Source organism: Eublepharis macularius, chromosome 2 (genome assembly GCF_028583425.1).
Source record: "Eublepharis macularius isolate TG4126 chromosome 2, MPM_Emac_v1.0, whole genome shotgun sequence".
In the NCBI taxonomy this organism is placed as follows: Eukaryota; Metazoa; Chordata; class Lepidosauria; order Squamata; family Eublepharidae; genus Eublepharis; species Eublepharis macularius.
Window position 1 is genome coordinate 159613885 of NC_072791.1, and position 16073 is coordinate 159629957.

Here is a 16073-nt window from a genome sequence, read left to right on the forward strand (position 1 = left end):
GTCATAACAAAACATAGTGATCTGCTTCCTGGAATGCCCTAAGCAGAAAGGCAAGGCACACACTTCTGATTTCGAGTGCTTGAGTGTTATGTGCCATTCTAGAGCACTTATGGTAATCATAGAGACAGGCACAGGGCTTTAAATTAAAGCACAGTATGTGGACATTTGCACACATGGAAAAATGTTGTTTTGCCAATTGCTAAAAAAAATGCATAGAAACTTGTGAGAAAAAAAGACAATCCCTAGAGCAAGCGCAGATTGAACTTGGCAGAACCAGACAAAGAAGCTCATTAATTTACTGGGAGAACTCTTAGAGTGTAATTCTGAACAGAGTTACATCCTTCTGAGCCAATTGACTCTGCTTAGAATTGTACTGTTGTTGTACTAGTGCTGCGGAGGGCTACAGCCTCTACTTGTGTTAAGGACCAGGAGCAGCGAAACTCCAGCCCTACTTATACCCAGTAGCTAGTCCATCTTTCAGCAGGGCAGCTGTTTGCTTGCTTCTTTCTCCCTCATGCAAAGCAGAGTCACTGTCCTGAGCCAGTAGCAGTCTCCACATGCCCATAATAGCACCAATTGCCAATGAAATGATCAATTCAGAAACTCCCATGAGTGCCCCCCCCCAAGCTGTACTACTTCCTGGCTGCCCCAAGTGCCTGCTTATCTGACTTATCTCCTTCCCCTGTTTAAAAGTCATTTACATCCTGTTTCTTGGATATAAAATAAAAGGTGTGGATCCTTCAAAACAAATATGTCAGTCTAGATCTAATATTAAAATCTACTCTGAAGCATTTATTTATGTAACATAACACAACTACACCCACAATTTGTCTACATTTGTCTCTGCAGAAACAACATTGGAACACACAGACTTTCCCTGGAGGAAATAATATACACCCTTGATGTGGTTCACATTATGTTTACAGAAGTGGGTTTTTCCTGAATTAATAGGAAGTCAGCTTCTGAGGTATAGTCACAGCTTGTCAAAACACCACCTATGCAATCAATGCACATGACAAGTTATGCTAATTTTGCATGTTATTTACACATGAGCTACACTGATACTTTTTAAAGGGTTGGTTTAGCTTCCCAGATGCTCCTGGGTAGAGCTGCTTAGATGTTAAAAGGATATAACTCTGTTCAGCATGCCAATTCTAGTTTCAGAACTGCAAGTGCTTGCATTTCAGTTTATTCAGAGGAGCATATGTGAGTTCTAACTAAGCATGCCCACTTGTACTTTCTAATGCTAGAAAAGATCAGAATTTGAGCTAGAATTAGAGTTGCCAACCTCCAGGTGGGGCCCAGAGATCTTGTAGAATTACAAATGCTCTCCAAGCTGTATAGATCATTTCCCCTGGATATAATGGCTGCTTTAGAAAGTAGTGCATGGAATTATACTCGGTCGAGGAACAGGCAGGAAGGTTGTACTGAATTTCAGAATTTCATTCTGCAGATGTTCAGAGGCAAACAGTGTGAAGCCAAACCTTCCTATCCTACTGCTCCCTCCCTGTGACTGGGGATTCTGCTTTCTTTGCATATGGACATTGCCTCTGTGCATAGGCACTGTACTCATGAGCTGGCAATCATGCAGAGGCAGGGGGCAGGCTAGTGGGTTAGTGCCCTCTCTCCCTCTCCATGTGCTCAGTCAACATGTGGAGGAATTGTGTGCACAGGGCTACAGAATTTAATGTAAAATGAAATTAATGAGGAGAACGGGAGCATTCTTGCTCAAGAGAAACACCTGCAACAAAATGTTGCAATGCATTCAAATTTCTTTTGAGGATTTTATTTTTATTTTTTTTTAAAAATTATTGGTGAGTATACCTTCCAGATTTCATATATACATTCCCTTAATATCTAATTAGACCTATCCCCCACCCTTTTCCTCCCCCCTCCCTATCGACTTCCAACAGCTTTCCAACCCTTAACCCCTCTTATTGCTTAATGGTATCCCTTACTCTAAGCACAATCTAGTTTTTATTTTCAGATATTCTATCATATATATCAAATATACTATCAATATAATATACATCTATCGGTTATACTATCAATATAGTATAGTATGCATCTTATACCTCTCAATAGCAGACTAATATAATATAATATAATATAATATAATATAATATAATATAATATAATATAATATAATATAATATAATATAATATAATATAATATAATATAATATAATATATAACAAGAATCTTAGTTTAAACATATTCTATTTCTTTTAAACATATATTCTGTCAAATATACTATTGTCAATATAATATGTATTATAAAACCCCTACTGTGTGCCATGCCACCAATGTGGCACAGCACACAACACAATATTACACAGTCACATTATATAATATACAATCTGGTCCACTAACATAATATATTATATATAGTATACCCCATTAGTATATTTACTTAACTATACTCTTTTGAGGATTTTAGACATCTCCACTCATGGAAGCTGTCCAGAAATACTGTTTGATGGACTGACCTGCCATTATAAAAGGTTGATGTTATTTTTTATGAATAGAGATTTCCAGTAGTTGGAGGAGTGGATATTGATAATTTTTTAGCTGTATGTTCCTTAAATTCTTTTTTCTCCTTGCCTTACATTTTACCAGAGTTTGTGCTTCTCCTTATTTGAACAACTCTTCCATTTTTCCAAGAAAGCTTTCCATCACAGAATCATAGAGTTGGAAGGGGCCATACAGACCTTCTTGTCCCTTCTAGCGTGATGCAGGATGAGCCTAAAGCATCTCTGACAAATATTCATTCAGCCTCTTCTTGAAAACTGCCAGTGAAGGGGAGCTCACCTCCCCAGGTAGCTGATTCCACTTTTGAACAACTCTGACCGTGAAAAAGTTTTTCCTAATATCCAGCTGGTACCTTTCTGCATGTAATTTAAGCCCATTGCTTCCGGTCCTATCCTCTGCTGCCAAATGGAACAGCTCCTTGCCCTCCTCCAAATGACAGCTTTCAAATATTAGAAAAGAGCAATCGTGTCTCCCCTCTATCTTTTTCTATCTTTTTTGTTTTCTGTCTTTTTTGTTTCCTTGATTCTGCTCATCAATAGCAGCAGCCTCCTCTTAGACTTGTTTGTATCTTCCCTAGTTTGAGGCATACATACTAGCTGACTATTATAGTGCAGTTAAGAAACCATTAAGAGCCCTGGAGAGATTTGACCCTCCTGACTTTCCTTTTCAACTTCCTTTTAACAATTCCCCTCATTTTTGAGAGTTGCCTCTCTTGAAATAAAATGTGATGTTGCTGGATCTTCTGGGCAACTTTCCACTTAGATATATGTTGATTTTGATAGCATTACAGCCACACTTCCCAATGTATATTTTTAGCAAAAGTTGGCTTTAAAAAATAAATTTCATTTTTTTTCTTAGTAAAAAGCATTTTCTTAATACAAAGCTGGTACCTCTTCTGGGGAAGATAGATGACATCCCTACAAACAAGAATATGGGATTTATCATGTTATGCAAACACTTAAGCATGCTTCTTTAAGAAGTACCTGTCTAATTTCTGGCTTTTAAAAAAACTTTTAGACCTGTTATAATTGCTCACAACTTCATAACACTACTGGGAGAGATGGTTATATTGCTCCCAGTTGTAGAACAATTTAAAGACCTGAAAATCTGCTCAGCATAAGGAACAGAATATGAATTCATTGCACATTGAGCAAGATTACAGATTTGGAAATCACAAGGCAAGAGAAGAGTGATTTAGGCTCATGGGGTGGGGGGTAAATTGTTCATGCAGTATAAGCTCACTGTTCTGCTCTGGAACAGACACAATAATTCTAGCTTTGCACATTATCCCAGTGACATGGAAAGAGACATGTGTGTGTCAATAATATTTCTTCTATCCGTAAGATATACAAAACTGATAGAGGATATATGTGGAACCTAAAGTGATCTGAAAAGACCAGAATGTGGCAGAGGTTACTCTGTCCATTTAAAGTTACTTTGGTGATTTGTCACTATCACTTATTTCCTTCCTAAATAATATTTCATATAGTAGAACTTGACACAACCATTTCTGACCATCATATATTTAGGTTTGATATATGTTGCTGTCCCTGACTTGGTTCATAAACTTTGAAAGGGGTAGTGCCGGGGGGCGTGGCGTCACGGCGGAGAGGAATGGACGCATGTTAAGAGCGCTCCGACCCTCCCGACCCTAAAACCTCGCTAAGAAACACTACGAGGGGAAATAAATCAAAGAAAATAATGCTCACGAACTCTATCAAGAAAAAGAAAAACAATCCGAAGGCGGTGAAAAATCTACAAGCATTCTTTGTGGCCTCAGGAGAGCCGATGGGGAAGGAACGCGGCAGAACGGAGGGAAAAAAATGGCGGAAATTGCTGCAAAAGAAAGCGCCACTGAGGTAATTTTACCAGAAAATTATTTGGATCCCCAACGAGCACAACTAAGGCAAGATATTATAGACCAAATGGCCAAACTCATTAGCCCGATCACAGCACAACTCACAGATATAAAACGTGATTTACAATCAGTTAATTATACAGCGGAAAAAGCTATGGAAGTAAGTGTGAAAGCTCAACAGAACGTCACAGACATGCAAAGTATAATTACAGAACAACAAGACAGACTAATGAAACTCGAACTAAATGCCAGACAAAATCAAATTAAGATAAGGGGGATGGATGAACAGCACACATATAACACAGATCTCACAAGCTTCATTGCCAACTGGCTAGCTAAACAATTACAGCTTGAGGAAGGAGTATACCCCTATATCACAAAAGCCTACCGGGTGGGACCCTATCACCAAATTAAAAATAAAGATCGTCCGAGAGATATTATCATCGAAATACCAGATCAAAGGACAAGAAGGAAGATAATGGAAGAAGCCAGAATAAGGGGATCAATTAAATATGAAAGCAAACTGATATATATTTTCGCTGATCTCCCAAAGGAAGTGCTTACCAAAAGAAGAGAACTTGAACCAATCTCTGAGACTCTGCAAAGAGCAAACAGAAGATATAAATGGCTGGATCAATGCAAACTTATGGTCTTTCACCAAGGCAAAAGGTATATAGCAACGAATGTTGACACGGGACTAGAGCTACTGAATGCAGTTGGACTGGAAACTCCAATGGAGACGACCAAGCAAAACCAGAAGAGAAAATCCTCTGATCTACTATCTCCACAGAAAGGGAGCAAGATCCCCATCAGAGACACTTACAGCGCAATCCTATGGCCGGCCCCAACGCCGACGCGGCTGCACTGGTGGTGTGGCGGCGCCGCCGGGCCGGATCCTGTGCCAGCAAAGTGTGGCCGCAGCGGCGCCCGCAGCGGCGCAGAGATGCAATTTTGGAGAACCAGAAAGTGTTGTGGGCGGGTCTGATGCACGGCCGCCGCCAGGCGCAGCCAAAGGGCGCTGTTCCTGACAAGCATCAGGGGGAGGGGCCAGGAAAGGCGCAGCCTATGGGCAGCACGCGATCCCGGCCAGGCCCCAGAGCAGCAGGCAAACCGCGCCCATGCTGGCAGACTGCCTCGGCTCGTGTGTCGGGCGGGGCTCGCAGTCGGGAAGGAGAGGGGTGGGCGTAGTCTGAGAAGCCTTTCCCCCGTTTGCCCAATGTAGCACCAAGTCCGTGGTGGCCGCGTCCAGAGAGGTTGGCATGGGACTGGCAGGCGCCCTGCCATGAGGAATCCAGGGCAGCAGCCAGTCTCTGGCAGCAGGGGACAGCCCCCAAGTGGCGCCGAAGGGGAGGGCTGGCCTGAGGCCGCCACCAAGAGGCAGACACAGCGGGCCTGCCCCCTCGTCCCCATCCCAAGGCAAAGAACACAGACACCCATTGCACAGAAATCAGCCTTTATTATTATATCATCCCACCTCCCCCAGCAGACGTGAGGAAGGGGAGGCGTGTAGGAGAGCCGCCTGTGCAGCAAAACACCCCACCCCACCCCAAGGCGGCAGCGGCGGTCACCGGCGAGGCCGGCGGCCGGACCCCCTTGGCCGTCCACGGGCCCGGCCTCTCGCACGCAACTGGGCCCGAGGGAGGGGTGCCTCTGGGGCGGGTGGAGCTGCTGCAGCAGGTGGGGCCGGAGGGTCGAGGATGGCGACGAGCTGCCCGAGCAGGGCTTCGGCACGGACTTGAGAGGCACACCCCACCCCTCCCAACAACCATGGCCTGTTGGCATGGGAGGCTGGCAACTGCTCCACAAGATTGGATGCGAGGCAGGACGCCCTGGGGTGGAAGGTGTTGGAATGACCAATGGGGCTGCTGCAGACGCCCGAGGGGCTGGACCCACTCTGGGAGGCGGCCGCTCATGGGACTGTGTTGCTGGGGCTGCGGCTGCGATGGGGGCGACCCTCCCCAGACGCGCGAGACCTCCTGCCCGGGATATGGCATCCGCCTGCCACCACCCTGGATTCTCCATTGGTGGGGGCTAGGGTTCCCGCGAGCGGACCATTTCCCATGCCATCTCCCACCCCCTTGCAGCGGCAGCTCGCACCACCCTCTCCCTGGCTTATCGGGTGCCAGCTACTCTCCCCACCGGGGATTGATCCCCCTCCCCGCTCACATGCCCCGCCCCAACCCTCTACCTGGCCATAGATACAGGGGGGTTAGCCGTGTTAGCCTGTGGTAGCGAATTCAAAAAGGGTCCCGTAGCACCTTTAAAACTATCCAATTTTATTGTGGCATAGGCTTCTGAGAATCAAGTTCTCTTCGGCAGATGGGTGGTACAGACACTGGTCAAATACAGAGGAGGAGGGGGGGAGGAGGAGGGAGGGAGGGGGTGTTACTGTGAGGGGAGGGAGGGGGCGGGGAGGCAGGACGGGGTGTGTCGGATACATTTGTGGCAATGTGCAGGTGGGGAGATGTGACGGGAGTGTTGGGGGAGGGGCGGAGGACGAAGTCAGACTCGCAGACACAGAAGACAGTTGTTGTACATCTCGTTTTATTGCACTGGAAAGAGCGGGCTTGCGTTTAGGCTGGCGAGGGAGGCCGCGGCGCGACGGTGCTTCCTGGGCTGCAGCCAACCATCCATCAGAGATGTTTGGGGAGGGCGGGGCGCGGGGGAGCAGCCATGCCCTGGACGTGCCTGTGGGGGAAAAAGACACGTGTGGGCTTTGCCTCGTTCCACTGGCAAGGCAAGCCCCACACTCCGCCATCCGGGGGGGGGGGTTGCACATGGTCGAGGGCAGCAGCTGATGCCTGATGGTCTGGCGAGGATGCACTCAGCCTTGGGAAGCCTTTACCTTTATGGGAGGGAATGAGCTGGTCACAACAAACACCTGGCCACATGTGGTTTTCGAGGCGCCTGCTTCTGAGGCAGCCAGGGGCAGCCATGGTTGCCCCCCACCACTGCTGGGCCTCACCCAAAGCGGCAAGTGAGCGGGTGGGTTCAGGTGAATGGGCGGTTTGCACTAATCTGCGGAATGCCCCCCCACCTCCTCCTTACCTGTCAGCGCTCCGTCGGTCATCACCAGGTGGGAGCGCCAGAGTCAGGGAACCTGCAAGGAAACGGGAGAGCATGCGGTTAATTTGCAAAGTGTCATTCCCTTCTGCCACGGAAGGGTTAGTTTGTTTGTGCTTAGTTAGAAGCAACTAGCATGCATCAGTTAGCTGTGGAGTCATTCTTTCTATCACGGTAGAAAGAGAGTTAGGCAGACATTTGCACCTCTTCCCCTTTATGCGAAGTTCCCCCAGTTTTTCGCAAAGTCCCCTGAGTGCATTCTGCGCCTGCCAATGTGAATGCCCTCAGCCCGTTTCGGTTTTCAAAGGGGCAATGCCACTCAGCAGATGGGCAGAGCCTCCGGCCGAGTGCTCACTTACCTGGGGGTTTGGGCGGCGCTGGCCGGATGTTTTGTAGGGCACGGTCGCAGGTGATTGGGTGCAGAGAGGGGGGCTCGTCCACGCCGGGCGCGCACGCTGATTGGTCCCCGGGATAGTTCTCATCCTATGCTCCTTCGGGCCATAGGGGCGGGGCGGGGCGCTCAGAGAGGGGGCTGATTTTTCGCCGTTCCATGGACGCCTATGGGCTACGCCTTCTTTTTCCGTGGCGTAGCTTTTTTGCGCCGCTGTGGGCGTTCCCGCTTCTGGAGGAGCTTAGGGAGCGGACTAACTCCGACCCCGCCTTGCTCCCCGCCCCCCCTGCGTCGGCGTAGGGCTCTACGCCACTCCTGCGCCGCCGCCCGGGTGCCTGTGGCTTGCACCGGTGCTGGCCCGCCGGCGGGCCAGCGCCGCGTCCCAGCGCGGGCGGAAGGCCACTTACGCGGGCGTACGGGCTAGATGCGCCCTCGCAAGCCTTAGTTCGGTTCCTGTTCACTTTCCGTGCCCTTCTTAGGATTGGGCTGCCCATGTTTTTTTCTATCGCTGTCTCTCAACGTGCTGGTAAATGATCGTTAGTATAACAGCCTGATTGTAGGAAAAGTAGTGTATTTGTAAATAGAGGTAGAAATTTAGAGGTTTGTGGGGGAGGGAGGGGGGCTCATAACTTAGCTCATATAACTTTATTTAGCTCTCATAAGTGGACGAGGAGGGAGGTTGATTTCCACAACCGGTGAGTAAAGTTAACTCACCAGTTTTGGAGAGTTAAAATTGAATAAATCTTAAGGGGAAAACAAAATAGAACATTGACTTTATAATCCACTAAGTGGTATTACTCAATTCATTATAGTACAAAGTGGTCTTAGGAAGGGTGGGAGGGAGGAAAAGGGGAAGGGGGAGGATTTTGGGATAGTTAATTAACGGCATATAGTAGCCAAATAGATTTATATAGTTAGTAATTTCAACAATAAGAATAAGGAAAAATAATAATAATAAAAAACTTAAAAAAATTAATAAAAGGAAAAAAATGAAACATTATATAAGCATATAGATATATGCATCTATATTAAAAAAAAAGTATTTAAAGTTTACATTTTATAGGTTGTTGTTAAAACTTACTAACATAGAAGGGGAGGGAGGAGAGTAAAAAAAGGGAAGGGGGTTAGGGTGGCTGTAGGGAGGGGGAGGGGAAAAGGATAAATTCAAAGCAGATTGTAGATTGCAACAAAGAAAGAAAGCCAAAAGAAGGGGGGGGAGAAAAAAAAGATAATAATAGGAAAGACCATAAAAGGGGGAAAGAATAATTGTACAAGGTGTATATACAGTAAGGAACCGAATCAGGATTAGGAGCGGGAGGGGTATAATTGGTACAACTGGACTGTACTCTAAAGATCTGAAAGGTTCATAGTACAAGAAGAAAGGAAAGATTGTAATGTATAATAGCTATAAATTAATTTGAAGTGTGTGGTTTAATCATAGTATTTTTGAAATAGCATATTAGGGAAAACATTGTGATATCAGTAACACCTTGTTAATAACTATAATACAACACTTTATTAAGAAGTTACAAGTTGTGATACAACTTTAAACTATTGATTGTTCCTTTAAGGTCATTATTGTTAGCCTTTATACTGTCTAAAAAGAAAGTAAAAAAGACCTAGATATTGCACCTTTTATTGGAGAAGGATTGTTAAAAAAAAACGGTATTATAAAGAACGACTGCATATAATTGGGAAAACTCAAATTACAATAGGGATTATAAAACTATAAAGCCAAGTCGGAATCTTTAGAGTGGTACATCAATAATAGTAAAAAAGTAATAATAAAATAAAAAAAAGAGTAAGACACAAGTAATTATTACAACCCAATTCAGAAATGTGTTTTAAAATCAAAGCTTTAACTTTTAATGTCAGAGGTTTGGGGAACCCAATAAAAAGAAGGAGAGTAATCCCGAATTTAGCCCATACTAGGGCACAAATTATTTTTCTACAGGAGACCCACTTGCGGCATAACAATATTGATTCACTAAAAGCTAGGTGGATACAAACACAATATCACGCGACTGGCAACTCCAAATTAAGGGGTGTAGCCATTCTAATTACAAAGCATAAACAATTTCATCATACTAAAACTCTTAAGGACAAAAAAGGCAGATACATCTTTGTTAAAGGGAAAATAGGGGAACATAAAATCACGCTAGCCTCGTTGTATGCTCCAAATATAAATCAATTAGACTTTATAGAGGAAACATTACAAAAACTAACTACATTCCAGGAAGGAGACTTGATAATCGGAGGTGACTTAAACTACATAATAAAACACCACCTAGACAAGTCGAACTTCAACAAACTACACACAAAAAACATTCATAAAACAACAAAACTAGCAGCTATTTTAAAGAAATATCACCTAATAGACACATGGAGGCACTACCACGAAGGAGAAAAGGATTTCACATATTTTTCACAAAGACATAACACATATACAAGAATTGACTACATATTAAGCTCCAATACCACGATAGACAAAGTAGAGGAAACTGAAATAGGAAGCAATACGATCTCAGACCATGCATGGGTAACAATGACAATTAACCTAGACGACAAAACTCAGTACAATAAACAATGGTGCCTACCAAAACACTTATTATTCAACCAATACGCAACCAAAGAAGTTGGGAAAATAATAGAAACAGCTATCACAGAAAACTTATCTGAAGAAATTGGAACGCACATACTTTGGGACACAATTAAAACAGTGGCTAGAGGTCACATAATAGCCCTTACAGCTAAAATAAATAGAGAAAAACTGAAACAAAAGCAAGAGTTAATAAGCAATATTAAGACTTTAGAAATCAAACAAACTAACAGGTAGCAAAAAAACATATAAAGAACTTTTAACACAAAGGAAAATCTTAGAAACCTTGGAAAGTCACACGATATATAAACAGTTGCTAGCGGTCAAGCAGACACACTGGTCCAATTCACCAAAAACTCTTCGCTTATTAGCATACAAAGTAAAACAAAGAAGATCACAAAATCATATCAACAGAATCTATAACAGTAAAAACGTACTACAGAATAAATCAGAATCAATTCTTAAGGTCTTCAAAGACTACTACACGCAATTATACTCTTCAAAAAACCCTGACCAAGCTAAAATAACTCACTTTCTAAATTCACTAAAAAGTCTAAAGAAATTAGAGGACATACACCGAAAACTTCTAGACAAACCCATCACCATTCAGGAAACAACAAATGCAATAAAAAATGCTAAAAATAACAAAGCTACAGGGCCGGATGGCTATCCTGCAGAATTTTATAAAAAATACACAAATTTACTGGCAACGCACCTAACTAATTTGGCCAACTCAATTCTAGACAAGGGCAAAATGCCACCTACTTGGGAAAGAGCTGACATCATTGTAATCCATAAGCAGGGGAAGGACCCTCTGAAAGCTGCATCCTATCGACCCATATCATTGCTCAACCACGATTATAAAATCTTCACTTCCATCATAGTGAATCGTTTAAACACATTTATATCCAACTACATACATACAGACCAGTCAGGATTTATACCAAAAAGAGACATTACAGATAATATTTATAAATCATTAAACCTTATAGATCACTGTAATCACAATAACAGGGAAGCTATTTTGTTATCACTAGACGTCGAAAAAGCTTTCGACTCGGTAGAACTACCATACCTCTTAAAAACACTGTCACACATGGAATTTGGAGAAAAATTTCTAAATATAATTAGTGCGATTTATCATCAACCAACAGCAAACATCAAGATAAACGCTATGTACTCAGAAAACATATACATTAAAAGAGGCACAAGACAAGGTTGCCCCTTATCACCCTTATTATTTGCGCTTGCTCTAGAACCCTTCGCAGCTGCCCTGAGAGAAAATAATCATATAAAGGGAATAAAGGTTGGCTCCACAGAATACAAAATCAGTTTGTTCGCGGACGACATGTTGCTCTACTTGACTGAACCATTAAATTCGTTGTCCCACCTCTCATCTCTACTTATAAATTTTGGCGTAATATCAGGATTAATAATCAACCAAACAAAATCCTACTATCTTACTATTAATATCCATCACAAAATGACCCAACAAATAAATAAAACGTATAGTTTTCAGTGGTCCCCGTCACACTTAACCTATTTGGGTGTTAATATCTCTCCGAATTTGAATGAATTGGTAAAATTAAATCACCTCAAATTAACAAACCAAATTAAATCAGATATTGCTAATTGGAATAAATTAAAACTCACGTGGTATGATAGATTTCATTTAATAAAGGCTTTTATATTACCAAAATTTCTCTATATGTTCAGAGCGATCCCTCTCACTATAAACAGATCATTAATAGCACAATGGCAAATACTGCTTAATAAATTCCTATGGCAAAACAAACACCCGAGAATTGCCTTTAAAACTATGAGGAGGAAAGCAATAAATGGAGGTTTCAATTACCCGGATTTATTTTTATATCAATCAGCAGCAAGACTGGTCAATCTCCTACAAATAGCATCTAATTCCGCTCTGCCGGATTGGATTAAGATCTCACAATCCCATCTAAAGCACTGGGACCTCACAGACATAATTTGGAATAAAACAAATAATAGACCACAAGGTACCAAAAATAGTTTATGCTATCGTCTATATTGAAGACGTGGGACCAATTTAAAATCAAAATTATTCCAAAACTGTCTAGATTTTCGACATTTATAAATCAAGAATGGTTCTCGCCGGGGTGGGATCAGTCACTCATCCTGAGCCTGCGACAAGCAAAAGTTACCAGACTAGTTGATATCGCCACACAGTCAGGGCTAATAGAGAAGATAGAAATAGAGAAAAAACTAGGACAAAAATTACAATGGTTTAGCTACTTACAACTTTCACACATGACAGAGATAATAAAACTAAGAAACATCATGAAATTACCTCTGACAGAATTTGAACAAATACTAAACTCACCTTCATATCAAAAAAAAGGGATGATAGCTAAATTGTATAAAATACTGTTAAACACAGTGGAGAATAAACATCTCAGTTGCCAAAACAGCTGGAGCAAGGACTGTTCCATTGAAAAGTCCTCAGAGGTTTGGAAGGATATATGGTCATCCGGCATATTTAATTCAAAAGTCATTGTAACTAAACTCCAAACATTTAAAGTGATACACAGATGGTACCTAACTCCCAAAAAGTTAGCACTAATATCAACTAGATCGTCCCCTAAATGTTGGAAAAATTGCGGTGAGGAGGGAACCTTTGCTCACTGCTGGTGGGAATGTAAAATAGTTACGCAATTTTGGGAGGAGGTGTAAATGAAAATTAAAGATATCACTACTTATGAAATTCCTTTTGATCCGAAACTGATTTTTTTAGACCTATGGGGAAACCTGTACATTCCCAAGATTAGAAAGGAACTCGCTGCTTCACTCTTTATTGCAGCCAAAAGTGCTATCGCGACAGTTTGGAAATCAAAGAGACCACCAACAATTGAGACTTGGTTTTCCAAAATTTGGAACCATTTTATTTTAGAAAAAATAAGTAACGATATACAAAATGCAGAACAATTCACAGAAAATACCAGTTTTATTGACAAATGGCTTCCCTTTTTGGAATATATAGAAAAACACAATCTACAACCCAACTCAAAAATATTCCAAGTTGTGACAAACAATGGTTACCTTTCGTTCTATTAAACTGACAGCATAACTGAGTTGTCATAAGGATGCATCAATGATATTCTTCAAAATATAAGGTTTATACTGTATTGTATACTGGATTTTTGACTTGACTTGAAAAATGTTTTTGATTGTAAATGATATGTTGCAACAAATGTTCAATAAAAAATTTAAAAAATTAAAAAAAAAGAAAAAGAAAGGGGTAGTGCCAAACTTGCATAGTGGAGGAGCAGTGCTATGTCCTCCATGCTACAATAATAATAACTATTGATGTGAGTCAGGCCTTATATAAATAACTAATCAAAGGGAATCTGTGGCCAAAGTCCCTTTCACACAGCAACTATTATCCTGGTTTTTATCTGTTACTTCCTTGTATTTGTATGGAGTGAGGTGGGAATGGTGATTTTAGGCAGTGTTTAAATCTGTTTTGTAACTGGCTGTAAATTGCTGTTTCCTTTTCAGAGCATGGGCACCATTTCCTGATAAAAAATCAAGAGTTTATCTTTCCATCCATGATACCTCCCATCCCATTTGGCTTGCCATTTGAAGACACATTCATTTCCTTCTCAGGAGACAGAGTGCATGACAAATTTGACATGCCTATGGACACCCTTGACATCTCTATGTGACAACTCTGTGACTGGAAGAAGATTATTTGTTGATTAGCCTATTTGTCATTGTGTAGAAAAATTGCCAAAAAAAGACAGAAGAAAGAGAGGTAGATCCTTTAAAAGCATGGCAGAACTTTCAACTTACAGTCTGCCACAACTCAGAATCTTTCTACATACGACATCTTACATGAGAATGCTCAAGTGTAGGGAGACACAATGTTAGCCTGGAAGTGTAGTTTAAAAATTTCACCTCTCTACACAGAGCCAGCGGAGATTGCTTCTCAGAGGGCTTGTTAATTTCATCTTTACCTCCCTGAAGTCTCTGTCAATTTCACCTCCCCTTTGGGGAGGCAAAGATAAAATTAACAAACCCTCTGAGGAGCGATCTCTGTCGGCTCTCTGTAGAGAGGTGAAACTGATGCCTCCCTGCTAACTGTGTCTCCCTACACTTGAGTATTCCGTGTCTTGTGTAGAGAGACTCTCAGTAGCACAACAAACGACAACAAAACTTCATAACAAAACTGGTTTTGAAAAACTATATTAAGGCTTCATTAACTGTGGGAGAACAGCAATTTACAATCAAGATGTGTGAAACTGTAAAAAAAAAACCTTTAGAAACCAAAGCAGGTTAAAGAACTGATATAGAAGAGCCCTTTAATTAAGCAGGTTAAAGAGTCAATATGGAAGAGCCCTTAGATTCTGAACACATGGACAGAACAAGTTTGCAGAAGGGATCCTTGCATTTATACTCTGTTTTGAGGCCAGCAGATACTTCAAAATAACATACTTTATGGCTATGGTGGAGCTGTAGAACGAAATGGATGAGAAAACATGGGCATTGGTGGCAGTTGGAGGGTTTGGAAGGGGTGGGACAATGGAGAGAGATGCCAGGTAGTGAGAGTTAGTAGAAATCACCCCACACTTGCACAACCTCTTCCACAAATAGAGCAAGATGTGAAGGGAAAGAGATTTATATATATTCCCCTTACTTGCCGTAGCATCCCAATATTCCATGCTATTCTAAGAGTTCCTGAACCCTCAGAAGTGGGTTGTCTAAGAGTTCAGGAAGGTATAATGGGAAGGGCTGTTCACAGTGGTTATGGTTTAATCCAATACATGTGCACAGAAACGGTGCTCATAAGGTAGTCTTTTTGAATGGATGTTTTGACTTAAAAGCACAGGGCTAATACTGTTCTCTTGTACCAGGCTATTTTAGTATTGTTTACTGGCGAATGTACAAGTCTTTCTCTGTTGAGTAAAGATTGATAACTTTTGTCCAGAGATAAGTATATGAAGTTTATAATCTAATCAAGAGAAGTCCATCGAAAAAACAGTGAATTCTTGCCATTCTTTTTTTTAAAATCCCTATTTGGATCATTTTCCAAATGGGGGTTGAAAGTTCTCTATTACATGCTATGCATAAAGATCTCAAAGCCTAATCATCTCGCTATATGTGCTTTTACATGCAAATGTAATCTTTCCCCATTAGTATTTGCTTCCATGCAGCTTTTAGAATCTTAATTCTTTTTTTTTAAAGAATAAAAACTGGCATTCAAACCCCCAGAGTTTTTGTTAGAAGCATTTTTCTGTGGAACCTTAAAAACAAAAAGAAAGGTGAGTGGGTGTTTTATGAATTTTATGGAGCTCTTTATATGAAGCTAGAGATGGCTCTGATGATTACACTTAAGGTAAATTGTGCAATTTGAGCCATGCCAGTTATTTGAGATGTTGCCTGCAGCCATGCAACTTTTGATTGTGGTCTTATCATAAGATAAACAGCGCATAGTTCTCCTTTTGTTAGAGTCCACCTATGGAGGCTCCAGATAGGTTGAGGAATAGTCATCCTACATTATATCAGCTACCTCGTATTTATTTAAAAGTACACTTCGATCCTCAAGTTACATCCCCTGGATGAAGATGCAAACAGAGGGCTATGATATAGTAGGA